We start from the raw sequence: 11,060 nt of genomic DNA, 5'->3' as shown, positions 1-11,060 counted from the left end.
TGGAGAAGGTGTGGAAGGAATCGTCTAGGTTCGTGTGGGTGTGGAGAAGGTGTGGAAGGAATTCGTCTAGGTCTGTGAGGGTGTGGGGAAGGTGTGGAAGGAATTGTCTAGGTTCGTGTGGGTGTGGAGAAGGTGTGGAAGGAATTCATCTAGGTTCGTGTATGTGTGGAAGGAATTGTCTAGGTTTGTGTGGGTGTGGAGAAGGTGTGGAAGGAATCATCTAGGTTAGTGTGAGTGTGGAGAAGGTGTGGAAGGAATTCGTCTAGGTCTGTGAGGGTGTGGGGAAGGTGTGGAAGGAATTGTCTAGGTTTGTGTGGGTGTGAAGGTGTGGAAGGAATTCGTCTAGGTTAGTGTGAGTGTGGAGAAGGTGTGGAAGGAATTCGTCTAGGTCTGTGTGGGTGTGGGGAAGGTGTGGAAGGAATTCGTCTAGGTCTGTGTGGGTGTGGGGAAGGTGTGGAAGGAATTGTCTAGGTTCGTGTGGGTGTGGGGAAGGTGTGGAAGGAATTGTCTAGGTTCGTGTGGGTGTGGAGAAGGTGTGGAAGGAATTCATCTAGGTTCGTGTATGTGTGGAAGGAATTGTCTAGGTTTGTGTGGGTGTGAGAAGGTGTGGAAGGAATTCATCTAGATTCGTGTGGGTGTGGAGAAGGTGTGGAAGGAATCGTCTAGGTTCGTGTGGGTGTGGAGAAGGTGTGGAAGGAATTCGTCTAGGTCTGTGAGGGTGTGGGGAAGGTGTGGAAGGAATTGTCTAGGTTCGTGTGGGTGTGGAGAAGGTGTGGAAGGAATTCATCTAGGTTCGTGTATGTGTGGAAGGAATTGTCTAGGTTTGTGTGGGTGTGGAGAAGGTGTGGAAGGAATCGTCTAGGTTAGTGTGAGTGTGGAGAAGGTGTGGAAGGAATTCGTCTAGGTCTGTGAGGGTGTGGGGAAGGTGTGGAAGGAATTGTCTAGGTTTGTGTGGGTGTGAAGGTGTGGAAGGAATTCGTCTAGGTTAGTGTGAGTGTGGAGAAGGTGTGGAAGGAATTCGTCTAGGTTCGTGTGGGTGTGGAGAAGGTGTGGAAGGAATTCGTCTAGGTTTGTGCAGGTGTGGAGGTGTGGAAGGAATTCGTCTAGGTCTGTGAGGGTGTGGGGAAGGTGTGGAAGGAATTGTCTAGGTTTGTGTGGGTGTGAAGGTGTGGAAGGAATTCGTCTAGGTTAGTGTGAGTGTGGAGAAGGTGTGGAAGGAATTCGTCTAGGTTCGTGTGGGTGTGGAGAAGGTGTGGAAGGAATTCGTCTAGGTTTGTGCAGGTGTGGAGGTGTGGAAGGAATCATCTAGGTCTGTGTGGGTGTGGAGAAGGTGTGGAAGGAATTCCTCTAGGTTCGTGTGGGTGTGGAGAAGCTGTGGAAGGAATTTGTCTAGGTTCGTGTGGGTGTGGGGAAGGTGTGGAAGGAATCGTATAGGTTCGTGTGGGTGTGGAGAATGGGTGTGGAGAAGGTGTGGAAGGAATCGTATAGGTTCGTGTGGGTGCGGAGAAGGTGTGGAAGGAATTCATCTAGGTTCGTGTGGGTGTGGGGAAGGTGTGGAAGGAATCGTCTAGTTTCGTGTGGGTGTGGGGAAGGTGTGGAAGGAATCGTCTAGTTTCGTGTGGCTGTGGGGAAGGTGTGGAAGGAATCGTCTAGCTTCGTGTGGCTGTGGGGAAGGTGTGGAAGGAATCGTCTAGTTTCGTGTGGGTGTGGGGAAGGTGTGGAAGGAATCATCTAGGTTCGTGTGGGTGTGGAGAAGCTATGGAAGGATACATGCCTGGAGGACTGGAATAGGGAGAGATGATTAGCTTTTCCTTTCTGCTTATTTTTTATTTGGAAATAACTGCAAACACAGAAAAGTTGCAAAAATAAAAACAGTACAAAGAATACCTATATACCCTTTACTCAGATTGACGTGCATTCCTTCCCTACCTACTCCTCTCCTCCTTCCCCCATTCCTTCCTCCATCCCTGTCTCTTTCACTCATAATTTCTGCCCTGTGTGTGTGCATACACACACACAAACACACACACGTGCACGTGTGGGACAATGTCCCAGTTCCTGACCAAGGCCTTGTGTTTTTCCACTGTCTTGTGCCTCTACTATTGCTGTGGGAAAGCATTCTCCTGGTGCCTGTTGTAGTGCTGCCATGAGACCAGAAGGAACATGTGTGAGGCAAACCTGAGCCCATCAGCACAAGAGCTAAACCCAGCAGCACACAGATTATGAGTCTTTTTTTTTTTTTTCTGTTTTCTTTTTTTAAGACAGGTTCTCTCTCTGCCACTCAGGCTGGAGTGCAGTGGCATAATCACGGCTTAATGCAGCCTTGACCTCCCGGGCTCATGTGATCCTCCCACCTTAGCCTCTGAAGTAGCTGGGACTACAGGCACACACCACCATGCCAGGCTTTTTTTTTTTTTTTTTTTTTTTTTTGTAGAGATGGGGTTTCACCATGTTACCCAGGCTGGTCTCGAACTCCTGGGCTCAATCAATCCACCCACCTCAGCCTCCCCAAATGCTGGGATTACAGGCATAGGCCACCATGCCCAGCCACACACAGATTGAATTAGAGTGGCCCAACCAAATCCTGCCAACCTGTAGACACATGAGAAGGAAATACCAATTGTTGTAGACTGAGATGTTTGCATTTGTTTGTTATGGAGCAATGACTGACCAATACAGTTGCTAACACTTATAAAACACTTACTTTATGCTATAGAGTGCTGTAAGAATTTTGCTTATATTATCTAATTTGATATGCAACAATCCTTCTCACAGATGAGGAAATTGAGGCTAAGTCACTTGCACAAAGCCACACAGCTAATAAGCTAACAAGCTATGTGACTATGGGACACACTGCCTCTGGACATATGCTCGGTGAGACAATAATTGATGGTGGTTTAAACCAGTTTGAGTTGGCATTTCTATTACTTGCAGCCTAAAGCATCCTACCTAATTCAGCTGTACAGCCTTCTTCCTACCTCACCCCTCCCTTCCTTATCTCTAGCCCTGGGGATTTTGATTACCCTGGGGAGAAGCCTTGCTTTGCCCAAACATTAATTTACACCTGGGCTCCTCCATGTAAACTCCAGTGGTTTAGATTTTTAGTGCACGAAAGCCAGTGAGTCTGGTCTTCTGTCTATAGAAAGTCAGGGAGGAAAAGGATAAGCACCAATATGATACCAAAGAAAAAGTGATTGTGAGAAAAAATGTAATCCAACACAGAGTCAGCTTCTACCTAAAAAAGACAAAGTGAGTCCTGCTTCGTTCTGAGTAGGTCAGTTACCAAATGTTCAGACAGGCCTTCGGGCTTGGAGAAAGAAATACACTTCAGAAAGTGAAATGAGGGCCTGTCCAGCATTGGAGGCACAGTGTGCCTGGGGGTCAAGACCAGGGCTAAGCAAAGGCATAGGATCTAGGGGGTGAGGCAGGTTAGATAAAGTGCACAAAGAGATTTCCATCCTTGATTAGTCCCGCACACCTGTGGTTCTCAGTCTTGGCCATCTGTCAGGACATCTGGTCTGGGAAGCTTTTAAAAACCCCTATGCCAGGGCTACACCCCAGACCAACTACATGACATTCTCTGAGGAAGGAACCCAGGAACCTGGTGCTCTGTGCAGTGAAGGTGAAGAATTACACAGTTCCAGCCCCACACTGTTTGGGGTACTCTCTACTCCTGAGGATAACCACCACTGTTGTGTGCCCACCAGTTACGAGGCGCCATGTATGTACTTCACATACCCCTCACAACAAAAGAAATATTTTTAACAAGTAGGGAAACTGAACTACAGGTAGCAAATACAGGATTCAAGCCCAAACAATCCAAAGGCCAAGTTTTTTACAGCCACACTTGTGGCTGTAATGCAAATAACCTGAGAATTAGAAGAGAAAATAGAAATTTATATGAGATTCAAAAGGGAGCAGGGCTAAGTGGGAAGAAAGAGCAATCTGGTGTTGCTGACCAGAGGGAGCCCAGCGAAGGAAGCCAGGTTCCTGGGATGGTGGCACCAGGCCTTTGTTGACTAATGGGAGCAGATGGAAGAGCGAATCAGGCTGTGCAACTGGAACAAAAGGCCTCCAGAGAAAGAGAACAGGTGACCAGTTTTTCCCTACAGTCCCTCCTCCTAGTGCTCAGAGATGAGCACTGGGGGTTGGTTGAGGTCCAGCCGAGGGACTAGAAGATACGACAAGACCTGCCTTTGGGTTGTTTTTTCTTGGTCTTGGTCTCTTCCTTCTCTTTCCCTCCCTCCCTCAAACTCCCCCTTCACTCTAATAATTCATGAAATAAGCTTCCGAGCCTTCCCCACAAATTCTCCAGATGCAATCAGTACCCTCAGACTCATGTGAGGATTACCACCAAAACCGTAGCAAGAACTTATTTAAGTAAATGAGAAACACCGAGATTCCCCTAAAATGTTCTAAAAGGTATGCAGTTGTATCTCATTGTTTCAATTTGCAATTCTTTAATGATGTGGTGTTGAGCATCTTTTCATGATTATTTGCCATATATATCTTCTTTGTTAAGTTTTAAGATTATTTGTATATTTTAAATAAGTCTATTACAATTAAATCTTTTAGTCTGTGGCTTGCCTTCTCATTACAAATGAGAAGGCAAAATTTTTAATCTTAATGAAGTCCAATTATTTCTTTCAGTAATCATACTTTTGGTGTTATATCTAAAAAAAAAGTCATCATCATACTCAAGGTCATCTAGATTTTCTCCTATGTAATCTTCTAGGACTTTCATAGCTTTGCATTTTACATTTAGATCTCTGATCCATTTTGAGTTAATTTTTATGAAAAGTATAGGACCTCAAGTTCTTTTAGCATCCTTTGTTGGAAAGACTATCTTTGCTCCATTGTATTGCCTTTGCTCCTTTGTCAAAGATCAGCTGACTATATTTATGTGGGTCTATTTCTGGGCTCACTATTCTGTTTCGTTAATCTATTTCTTTACTCTTTTGTCAATACCACCGCTTTGATTATTGTAACTTTAAAGTAAGTTTTCAAGTTGGGTAGTGTCAGTCCTCTGACTTTGTTCTTCTTCAAAACTAGCTATTCTGGGTTTTTTGCATCTCTGTGTAAGTTTTAGAACCAATTTGTCAATATAATACAAAAGAGCTTGCTGGCATCTTTACTGAAACTGCATTGATTCTGTACATCAAGTTGAGGAGAGGTGACATCTTGACAGTATCCATGAACATGGAATAGCTCCCATTTAGTAATTTGATTTCTTTCATTAGACTTTTATAGTTTTCCTCACATAGATTGTGTACATGTTTTGTTAGATTTGTACCTAAGTATTTCTTTTTTGGTACTAGTGTTAATGGTATTGTGTTTTTAATTTCAAATTCCACTTGTTCATTGCTGGTATATAAGAAAGTGACTCGCTTTTTTTTGTATTAACCTTGTATCCTACAACCTTGTTATAATCACTTTATTAGTTTCAGGAGTTTTGTCTTCTTCCTTTATTACTCACATTTTCAACATAAACAATCATAACATCTGCAAACAAAGACAGCATTATATCTTCCTTCACAGTCTGTATACCTTTCATTTTGTTAGATTTGTAACTAAGTATTTCATTTTAGGGGTTGCTAATATAAATAACATTGTGTTTTTTAAATTTCAAATTCCACTTGTTCATTACTAATATATAGGAAAGTGAATGACTTTTGTATACTAACTTTATATCCTGCAACCTTGCTATAATCACTTATTAATTCCAGGAGATTTTTGTTTATTCTTTGGATTTTCTACATAGGTAATCACGTCATCTGTAAACAAAGTTTTATTTTCTTATCTTATTGCATGAGCTAGGACTTCCAGTACAATATTGAAAAGAGTGGTGAAAGGAAGAGGACATCCTTGCCTTGTTCCTGATCTTAGTGTACAAACTTCTAGCTTTTCACCATTAGATATGATTTTAGCTGTAGGGTTTTTGTAGATGTTCTGTATCAAGTTAAGGAAATTCCCATCTATTCCTACTTTGCTGAGAGTTTTTATCATGCATGGGTATTGAAGTTTGTCAAATGCTTTTTATGCATATATTGATATAATCATGTGATTTTCCTTCTTTGTTCTGTTGATATGATGAATTGCATTAACTGATTTTTGAATGCTGAACCAGCCTTACATTCCTGGATATATCACACTTGGTTATCTTTTATAATTCTTTTTATACATTGTTGGATTCAACTTGCTAATATTTTGTTGAGAATTCCTGCACCTATGTTCAAGAGAGATACTAATCTGTAGTTTTCTTGCAGTGTATTTGGTTTTGGTATTAGGGTAATGCTGACCTCAGGAATGAGTTAGGAAGTAGGCCCTCTGCTTCTATTTTCTGAGAGATAGATTGTAAAATAATTGCTATAATTTATTTCCTAAATGCTTGCTAGAATTCACCTGTAAACCCATCTGGGTGGGTGTTTATATTGTTGAGTTGTAAGAGTTCTCTATGTACTCTGGATATAAATACCTTATCAGATACGTGAATTTGAAAGGTTTTCTTCCAGTCTGCGGCTTGTCTTTTTACTTTGTTGATTATGTCTTTTGAAGTTGAATGCTTTTAATTTTTATTAAATATAATTTATCAATGTTTTATCATTTGTGCTTTTAGCATTATATCTAAGAAACCACTGACTAACCAAGATCATGAAAATTTACTCCTATGCTTTCTTCTGAGAGTTTTATAGTATTAGTTCTTACATTTAGGCTTATGATGCATTTTGTGTTAATTTTTGTATGATGTGAAGTAGGCCGGTCGGGGGGGTGGAGTCCACATTTATTCATTTGGCATGTGGATATCCAGTTGTCCCAGAACCATTTTCTAAAAAGACTATTCCTTTCTCATTAATCAGCTGATCATAAGGGTTTATTTTTAGGCTCTTAATTCTATTCCATTGTTCTGTATGATCTGTCCTTATGCCATCACCACACTGCTTTGATCACTGTAGCGTTGTAGTTAAGTTTTGAAAATGAGAAGTGTGGTTAGGTGCAGTGGTGCATGCCTGTAATCACAGCACTTTGGGAGGCCAAGGAGGGCAGATGACCTGAGGTGAGGAGTTTGAGACCAGCCTGACCAACATGGTGAAACCCTGTCTCTACTAAAAATACAAAAAATCAGCCAGGCGTGGTGGCGGGTGCCTGTAATCCCAGCTACCCAGGAGGCTGAGGTAGGAGAATAGCTTGAACTCAGGAGGTGGGGGTTGCAGTGAGCTGAGACCACGCCACTGCAGTCCAGCCTGGACAATGGAATAAGACTCCATCTAAAAAAAAAAAAAAGAGAAAACGAGAAGTGAAAGTTCTCCAACTTTGCTCTGAAAATTCATTTTGTACCTCGTAAGTCATCTATTCAATACTTTAAAACGTAGGAAATTGTAAATATAATAAATTGGGTTGAATTATAAATTTTTAAAAGCTTTGTGTGCTAAAAAGTAAAGGTTCTGATTTCTAGGGCCCTGCTGACATCTCCTCAGAGTGCAGAAGTGTTGTGACACCAACTGGATTCAGCCATGTGGCCATGTTCCTGGGTACCTGAGCCCACACAGTGCACTATATCCTGGGAACAAACAGTCCAGCACATCACGGAGGCTGCTCCCAGGACATAGAGAGCAGAGGCATGCACTCCCCAGAGACTGAGAGCTGCCTGCCCAGGGCCATTGCCACTGGCAGAGACCCAGCTTGTCCAGCAATGGAGCTGCTGTATACCCATGTGCATGCACCACCTGAAAGCCAATGACAGACCTCCCCAGAGTCTGCTGCTGCCATTGCTGGTACCCATGCCACTGTCATGGCTGGTACCCATGGCCCACCTGGCCCACTGCTGCCACTTCCCTGCTCGTGTGCCTGAGGACTGGCTCACCAGGGGCCCATGCTGCCATTGCCAGTGCTCACATGTTCCACCTAGGGACTAGCTTGACAGAGGACCCACTGCTGCCCCCACTAGTGGCTGCCCCCTGGGGGTCCAAGGACAAGCCTACCAGGCCTGCTGCCACTGCCACCCATGTTCCCCACCACCTGGGGGCCTGAGGACTGACCCATCGGGGCTCTACTGCCCATGTGCCTTGCCCAAGGGCCTGAGGACCAGCCAGCCTAGCTACTGGTCACCCTAGTCCCCAGCAAAGTCTCACCATAACCTCACAAATTGTAGCCAAAGCCACTGAGGCATTCACAGATACCACTGGCATTGATACGGTCAAATAAATAATATGAAGACTACACTATGGTACCCACCCAGAACTAAAGGCAAAATACCCTACCCACTGACACTACAGATACATCTACAGGAAAAAGTAATTCCCTATGAAAGCTACTCCATAAAATTGGAAGAAGCATCTGTTACATCAGATGTGCAGCTATCAACATAAAAACACAAGAAACATGAAAAAGCAAGGAAACACACCACCTCCAAACAGACACACACACACACACAGAGACACACACACACACACACACACACACTCACACAAATAATTCTCTAGTAACAGAATACAAAGAAAAGAAAATTTATTAAATGCTTGAAAAGGATTTCAAAATAAAGATCTCAAGGAACACATGGAGATGCAAGAGAACATGGGTGACAAAACAAAGGTATCAGAAAAGCAATTCACAATCTGAATGGGAAATTAAACAGATAGACAGATATATACATATAAAAAGAAGCAAACATATATCCTGGAAATGAATAATTCAATAAATGAAATTTAAAAATATAAGATCTTCAAAAATGGACTAGATCAAGCTGAAGAAAGAATTTCTAAACTTGAAGACAAGTCTTTTGAAATAACCCAGTCAGTCAAAAAGAAGGAAAAATAAAGGAAAAAAAGAAATGTTAATGAAGAAAGCTTACATGACATATGAGAAAACATCAAGCAGACAAATACTTGAATTTTGGGACTTCCAGAAGGAGAAGAAATGAGGAAAGGCAAAGAGAACCAATTTAATGAAATAGTCAAAAACTTCACAAGTCTTGGAAGAGATATAGACATTCAGACACAGGAAGCTCAAAGATCCTCAAATAGATTCAACCCAAAAATATCCTCTCTCAGGCACATTACAGTGAAATTATCAAATGTCAAAGACAGAGAAAATGCTAAAAAAACAGCAATAAAAAAGCATCAAGTCACATATTAGCCCCTTCAGACTAACAGCAGATTTCTTAGCAGAAACATTACATTCCAGGAGAGAATGGGATGATATACTCCATGTGCTAAAAGAAAAAACCTGCCAACCATGGGTAATATACCCAGCAAAGCTATCCTTCAGAAATAAAGGAGTAGTAGTCTTTCCCACACAAGAAAAATGGAGGGTATTCATCACCACTAGACCAATTCTACAAGGAATGCTTAAGGGAATCCTATATCTGGAAGTGAAAAGACAATACCTATCATCATAAAAACACATGAAAGTCCAAAATTTGCTGGTACAGCAGATACACAAGTGAAAGGAAATAAAAAAAGAATCAAACATGATTACTACAGAAAACCACCAAATCACAAAGATAAGCAACAAGAGAAGGAGAAAGGAACAAAGGATATACAAACCAATCAAAAAACAATTAACAAAATGACAGGAGTAAGTTCTCACCTACTATCAACAATAACCTTGAAGACAAATGGCTTAAATTTCCCAATTTAAAAATATAGACTGCCTGGGCATGGTGGCTCATGCCTGTAATCCCAGCACTTTGGCAGGCAGAGGCAGGCGGATCACTTGAGGTCAGGAGTTTGAGACCAGCCTGACCAACATGGTGAAACCCCATCTCTACTAAAAATACAAAATTAGCTGGGCGAGGTGGCGCATGCCTGTAATCCCAGCTACTTGGGAGGCTGAGGCAGGAGAATCGCTTGAATGCGGGAGGCAGAGTTTACAGTGAGCTGAGATTGTGCCATTGCACTCCAGCCTGGGCAACAAGAGCAAAACTCCATCTCAAAAAAATAATAAATAAATAAATAAAATATATAGACTGGCTAAATCGATTTAAAAAAAAAAGTCAAGACTTGGCTATATGCTGCCTACAAGAAACTCGCTTCACCTGAAAAGACACAAAGACTGAATGTGAAGGAATGGAAAGACATTCCACACAAATGGAAACCAAAAGCATGCAAGAGTAGCTATTCTTATATCAGACAAAATAAACTTTAAGTCAAAAACCATAAAAGGAGACAAAGCAGGCCATTATATAAATGATAAAGGGATCAATTCAGCAAGAGGATATAACAATTATAAATATATATGCATCCAACACCAGAGAACCTAGAGATATAAAATAAATATTATTAGAGCTTAAGAGATAAGTTCCATTGGTCTGAAAATGCATTTTTGAGAAAATGAAAAGGAGAGATAGGCTCCAATACAGTAATAGTTGGGGACTTCACCACCCTTCACTCAGTGGAGAGGTCATCTACAAAGAAAATCAACAAAGAAACTTCGGACTTATACTGCACTCTAAACCAAATGGACCTAACAGATATTTACAGAACATTTCCTCTAACTGCTGTAGAACACATATTCTTCACTTCAGCATATGAACCTTTCTCCAGGATAGATCATATGTTAGGTCACAAAAACAAATTTCAACAAGCATGAGGAAACAGCGAACATACCCAAATTCAGGGACATTCTACAAATTAGCCAAGTACTCTTCAAAATGTCAATGTCAAAAAAGACTCAGAACAGTTCCTGATTATAGATTAAAGAAGCATGGCCACTGAATGCAACACTGGATCTTGGATATTCTTTTGCCACAAAGGGCAGTAGTAGGACAATTAGTGAAATCTGAATTTGATCTATAGATTGGATAATAGCATGTTAACACTGATTTCCCTGATTTTGATCATTGTACTGTGGTTAGGTAAGAACATTCCTTGCTTTTAGAAATACACACCAAAATATTAAGGGTAAAATGAGCATGATATCTGCAACTTACTTTTAACTTGTCCAGAAAAAAAAAGTGTCTGTGTGTATGAGTGAGTGTGCATGTGTGAGAAAGAGAGGAGGGAGAGGCAAATGTATAAAATATTAACATTTACAGAACTGGGGTAAAGAGTATCTGGAAATTC

This window comes from Gorilla gorilla, chromosome 21 (assembly GCF_029281585.2).
Source record: "Gorilla gorilla gorilla isolate KB3781 chromosome 21, NHGRI_mGorGor1-v2.1_pri, whole genome shotgun sequence".
In the NCBI taxonomy this organism is placed as follows: Eukaryota; Metazoa; Chordata; class Mammalia; order Primates; family Hominidae; genus Gorilla; species Gorilla gorilla.
Note: the sequence above shows the minus strand (reverse complement) of the source record.